Genomic DNA, 6847 nt, shown 5'->3' with positions numbered 1-6847 from the left:
AAGCATTTTTCATACATCAACTAATGCTCACAAAACTCTGAAGTAGATACTGTCATCCTCATTTTACAAATGGAATAACCGATGCACAAAGAGGTTTAGTGACTTGCTTAGGGTTTCAGATCTTGGAAGTGGTGGATTCAAACCCAGGCAGTCGAGATGTAGAGTCCACTCACTTTACTATGTAATACATTCACCATTGCTAGGAGCTAGGTATGCGAGTGACTAACATACTTACAGAGTTTGCTGGAATGAAGTAATTTGAGTCACAAACATAAAAATGTCCCACATACGGCACTCAATGTCCAAGTAAGATGTAGGAAATACTAATTCATAGTACATTGGTATTAAGACAAAAGTGTGTCTGCCTGAGGATGAGATATAAGTTTAAAGTTGTAAGACACATTAGTTTCTTTCAATCTTGTCAGTGTATTTGGGAAGCCTCCATGGAGTTACTTCCAAATGACTACATTTGAGTCCCACATAGGCCTCTTGGCCTCCCCTTGATCAGCTTTGCATACATTTAGCACTTATTTCATTCCACCTAAGGTTATTTTGGTAGTGGGAAGTAATTCCTTTTGGATAAGATAGACTAGCAACCAAAGGTGTCAGCAGGGAGAGCAAAACAAGCAGACAATCTGACAGCATGAACTTAACAATATTTCCCAATTATTGAGCACTTACTGTATGCCAGACACTCCTAAGGGCTGAACATACATGACTCACTCCTCACAATAGTTTTTTTAATTAGGCACTATTATTATCTGTTTTACAGATGAGAACACTGAAGCTTATAAAGATCAGGAGCTTTGGGGGAGGCCGCATGGCTCAGATGGGTAGAGTGTGTGCTCTCAACAACAAGGTTGCCTGTTTGACTCCCACAAGAGGTGGTGGGCTGCGCCCCCCGCAACTAGATTGAAAATGGCGACTGGACTTGGAGCTGAGCTGTGTCCTCCACAGCTAAGATTGAAAGGACAACACTTGATTTGAAGCTGATGGGTCCTGGAAATACACACTGTTCCCCAATGAAGTCCTGTTCCCCTTCCCAAATAAAATTTAAAAAATGATCAGGAAGTTTTATCCACTACAGATTTGAAATACCATCAAAGAGACAAAGATCCTACACTGGGGAAGGAGTCTGAGACAACACAAAAAGTCCATTGTTGCTGGGAAATAGGGAGGAAGAGATGTTTAAAGTTATACTGACGAGGCAAGGTAAGCAGGGACCAGAACCTTTGGGCCTTAAAAGCATGAGAAACAGATGGTTTTTATCCTAAGAGCAATAAGAAGCCGATTTGTTGCAGTCTGTTGCCTACCCAACAGCCATTCCCCAGCTACCATCTTCTTTGCTAACAGAAACCTGATTTGATTATTGGGCCTGTGACAAGTACTCAGAGAAGGCAGACTTATCTCATAGTCCCAAAAGAATCATAATTGACCTAAATTAAGCATGGTAATCCCATTCCCCTTTGTCATGAATTGGTCTGGGAATGGGCATTAACTCAATTTAAGTCAATGATATATAAGGAGAAGTCCACTGACACTTTCTGGGAAGGAATTTGCTCTCTAATAAAAGACAGAGCAGCTAGAGGACCAAGGTCTTTTTGTTTTTGCCCCTACTCCAGACCTTCTTGCTTGGGATGCTGTCCTATGAGAACATTATGTTTGCGATTTATGGTAGTTTTAAAATATGTCCACAAATTGTTTGAGACTCATGCTTTCAAAAAGTGGAGCCTAATTCCCTCCCCTTGAGTGTGGGCTGTACTTACTGATTCACTTCTGATGAATAGAATGTGGTAGAAACGCTATGCATAACTTCCAAGACTAGCTCATAAAAAAACACTGTGGATTCTCTCTCTCTCTCTCTCTCTCTCCCCCCCCCCTCTCTCTCTCTCAATACTGACTCTGGGGAATACAGCTGCCATGTCATGAGAACACTCAAACAGCCTGATGGAGAGGACCACATAGTAAGGAACAGCCATCGAAGGAAGAGCTGAGGCCTCCTGCCAATAGCCATGTGAGTGAGCCATCTTGGAAATGGATCCTCCAGGCCCATTCAAATGGTCAGATGCCAACAGGCCTGGCCAACATCCTGACTGCAATCAAATGAGAGACCTTGAACCAGAATTACCCAACTTAGCTTTCCCAAATTCTTGACCCACAGAAACCGTGAGATAGTAAATGTTTGTTGTTTTAAGGCGCCAGATTCTGAGGGGTTTTTGTTATTCAGCAAAAGATAACTAATACAGAGTTCCAGCAATGATTTTGCCACCATTAGGGTAAATTATCACCAACATGTAGAGAGTATGGTGAGGCAGAGCTATAGAATAAGTCTGGGTCCATGATGACATCAATTACCTACTGAATTAACCAACCATGGCACTGCCCCACTATCCAATTTCTTGTCATTGAAATTAATAAAGCCTATAATTTAAACCACATTTCATTGAATATAATAGTCGCCCATTATGTTCCAGACCCCCAGTGAATGCCTGAAACCCTACATATACATACCTATGATAATATTTAATTTATAAATTAAGCACAGTAAGAGATTAACAACAATAACTAATAATAAAATAGAACAATTATAACAATATACTGTAATAAAAGTGATGTGAATGTGGTCTCTCTCTCTCTCTCTCTCTCTCTCTCTCTCTCTCTGTCTCTGTCTCTGTCTCTCTCTCTCTGTCTCAGCTAACTAGCATGAATTTTCTTTTCCTTCCTCACAATTTCACAAATACAAGATTCATTATTACCATAGATCTTAGCAACCTCAGTATATATATATATATATTTTCTTTTTTTATTAAGTTGAGAACTTTTACCTTTGCACTTAAAGGAAGCACTTTATGGCTTCTCTTTGGGATATCCGAATTGCCAGAATCACTTCTCTTGCTTTTCAGGGCCATTATTAAGTAAAATAAGGATTGCTTAAACACAAGCACTGTGATACCATGACAGTCAATCTGATAACTGAGGCAACTGTTAAATTACTAATGGGCAAGGAGAATGTACAGCATGGATAACCTGGACAAATAGATGATTCCTGTCTTGGGTGGGATGTAGCAGGACAGCATGAGTTTTCACCATGATACTCAGAATGGTGCACAACTAAAAACTTAATGAATTGTCTGTTTCTGGAATTTTCCATTTATTTTTTTCAGACTGTGATTGGCTGCAGGTAACTAAAACCACAGAAAGTAAAATGGTGGGGGGGGGGGATGCGCTACTCTATACTGTTGCTTGCAGCTGAAAACATCTTTCTACACTTTTGAAGGGATTTAAGCAAGAGTAGTATGATCAAATTTACATTTTTAAAAATTCATTCTTAGGAGAGTGTCACCTCTGCTAATGAGGTAATCTTGGACTACACAATTTGAACTAATTATCCCATTGAGAATAGTAGAAAAGCTGGACGAAATTACAAACAAACAAACAAACAAACAAACATCTGATTGAGGTATTAGAGAACTACCAAGGGCAGTGAAGCATTATGAAGCCAAAATTCAAGAGGAAAAGGAAAACCATATTTGGGGCTATTTTCCCCCAAGGATATCTGCCAATTTCAGAAGAAGCAGCAGAGAGACTGAGCCTAACTTTGGTTAGATTCATAGAGGTAGAGGGGGAAAAATTGGACTTCCCTAAGTCCACTAGGGAGAAGAAGACTTGATAAACCCCATAGGCTTAGGTTGCAACCCTGAAGGGTAACACTTAGAAATAGAAGTGAATAGGAAATAAATCAGCCCTCACAAGGAAAGAAGCCCAGCTTCTTACCTTAATCCATAATTGAATAAAATGATCTGGAATTTCTAATACTTCTAGCCTAGCAGCCCACTGACAAGAAACAAATGTTAAGCCTTTCTGGAGGAAGATAATATTATCAAGAGCCTCAAATTATTACTACATTTTTCATATACATTGTCTAGTATTCAATCAAAAATGACAAAGTATATTGCTTATCTATTGATGTTTACCACAAAATTCAGCACCTTAAAACAAAAACCATCTCAGGTGGGTACTGTTGAATAACTATGATGTACACCTGAAACAAATACAATATTATATGTTAGCTGTATTTTAATTTAAAAATCTAAATAAATAAAAAAAAATGAAAACAATCTCAGTTTCTGTGGGTCATGCATTCAAAAACAGCTTAGCTAGGTAATTGTAGCTCAGGGTCATTTATGATGTTGCAGTTATCTGAAGGCTTAACTGGTACTGGAGGATCTACTTCCAAAATGGTGCACTCACATGATTGGTGGCAGGAGGCCTCAATTCCTCACCACATAGGCCTTTCCATAACGTTGTTTGAATATCCTCATGACATGGTAACTAGCTTCCCTTAGAATAAATGATTCACGAGAGAGGATAAGGAGGGAGTCACAGTGCCCTTTATGACCTAGTTTCAGAAGTCACACACCATCTTTTCAGCCATATTCTATTCATTAGAAGTAAACACTAAGTCCAGCCCACACTTGGTGGAAGGAGAATTGGGTTTCACCTCCTGAAGGGAGAAATATAGAGGAATCCGTGGACATATATTAAAACCACCACACACACTTTGCCTGAGTCCTAATTTTGCTAAGGCCTAGACCTGATGATATCCTACAACATACATTCCTTAGCTCATGAAGAGATGACCATAACAACTTTGAGGAATATTAAAGACAATAGATTTCAGCCACTTTGGTCACTGCCTAGACTTCTACTCATGTCTTGCCTGTGTTGATATTTTCATGTAATAAAAATTTGACAGTTGGTAGCAATCTTGAAGGTCCCACAGGTCTAAATTTCTGCCTTCTATATTATAAAAATGCCTTTTAAAGCATCTAGCTTCTATTTGAATATTCAATGATGGATCACTTTCTGCATTAAAGGGCACAGGTACATTAATGGATAGATATATTATGTAGGACATCTTTGTATTGAACTACGATCCAGGATGCAATCAGCAAAATAATTTGCAAAAAAATTAAGAGGGTGGGAGAATCTATAGATTAAAAGAAACACAGGGAATTCTTAATATATAAAAAAAGAAACATGAGGCATATCAAACAAGCACAATGTGTGCTCCCTGTTAGGATCCTATTTCAAACAAACCAACTGTAAACACACACACACGTACACTCATGGGACAACCTACAAAATTTGAACACTGGCTGGAATACTAAAGGTATTTGATTAAAAAATTTAGGTATGATGATGGTATCATTGTTAGGATTTTTTAAAGAAAACTTATCATACATACTGAAATATTTTTAACTTTCTTTTGGAAATATTTTCAAATTAAGAAAAACGTTGCAAAAATAGTATTATACAAAGAACTCCCATATATCCTTTGTCCAGGTTTTGATAAATTTATTTTATTATATTCTCTCTCTTACATATATATTCTCTATATATTATATAACATTGCTTATATACTATACATATTATATATATTACATATATAGAATACCATACTCCTTTACCCATAAATACTTTAGTAAATATTTCTGAAAAACCAAGACATTCACTTACATAACCACAATACAATTATGAAAATCAAGAAATTTAACCTCAGGCCGGCCCGGTGGCTCAGGCAGTTAGAGCTCCATGCTCCTAACTCCGAAGGCTGCCGGTTCAATTCCCAAATGGGCCAGTGGGCTCTCAACCACAAGGTTGCCAGTTCAATTCCTCGACTCCCGCAAGGGATGGTGGGCTCCGCCCCCTGCAACTAAGATTGAACACGGCACCTTGAGCTGAGCTACCTCCCTGATGGCTCAGTTGGTTGGAGCGCATCCTCTCAACCACAAGGTTGCTGGTTTCGACTCCCACAAGGGATGGTGGGCTGTGCCCCCTGCAACTAGCAACGGCAACTGGTCCTGGAACTGAGCTGCACCCTCCACAACTAAGACTGAAAGGACAACAACTTGAAACTGAATGGCACCCTCCACAACTAAGATTGAAATGACAACAACTTGACTTGGAAAAAAGTCCTGGAAGTACCCACTGTTCCCCAATAAAGTCCTGTTCCCCTTCCCCAATAAAAAATCTTTAAAAAAAAAAAAGAAATTTAACCTCAATACAATGCTATTATCTAATAGATAGACATTCAAATTTTCCAAATTATGTTAATAATGTTCTTTATAGCAAATATTTTGGTCTCAGAGCCAACCCAGGATTGTACACTACATTTAGTTTTGTTTTTCTTAAATCTTCTGTAATCTGGAACAGTTCCTCAGCCTTTATTTGTCTTTCGTGTCATTTACTTTTTTTTTTTTTTATAGTAGAGACCAATTGTTTTGTAGACTCTCCCTCAACTTGAGTTTGTCTGATGTTTCCTCATGATTCAATTCCGGCTATGGGTTTGGTGGGAATACTGTGTAAGTAATGTTGTGTCCTCATTGCAATCATATAAGGAGACACATGATGTTGGCTGGTATTATTATTAGTGATGTTAACTGTGATAATTTGGTAAAGGAAGTGTCTGACAGGTTTCACGATCATAAGGTTACTCTTTCCCCCTTATTGTAACCAATAAGCAATTTGTGGGAAGATATTTTGAGCCTATATAAACATCTTATTTCGCACTAGTTTTAGCATCCATTGATGAATCTTACCGGAGTTTAATATTGCTATGATAACTGGAAATTTATTTCCTGACTCCATCCTTCCTCTACATTTACGAGTTGGCATACTACTGTGAGAGAGAATCCCTTACTTCCTTTATTTCCTTATTATTAGTATGTACTTACGGATTTTTATTTTATTCCACTATTTACAAACCACTACTATCTCTATTTTGATGCTCTAAATTTGACCCTCACGGGTCCTTTTGACAAGTCTCCATCATTTTAAAGCACTT

The sequence above is a fragment of the Rhinolophus sinicus genome, chromosome X, assembly GCF_036562045.2.
Source record: "Rhinolophus sinicus isolate RSC01 chromosome X, ASM3656204v1, whole genome shotgun sequence".
Classification (NCBI taxonomy): domain Eukaryota; kingdom Metazoa; phylum Chordata; class Mammalia; order Chiroptera; family Rhinolophidae; genus Rhinolophus; species Rhinolophus sinicus.
This window is presented reverse-complemented; position numbering follows the sequence as displayed.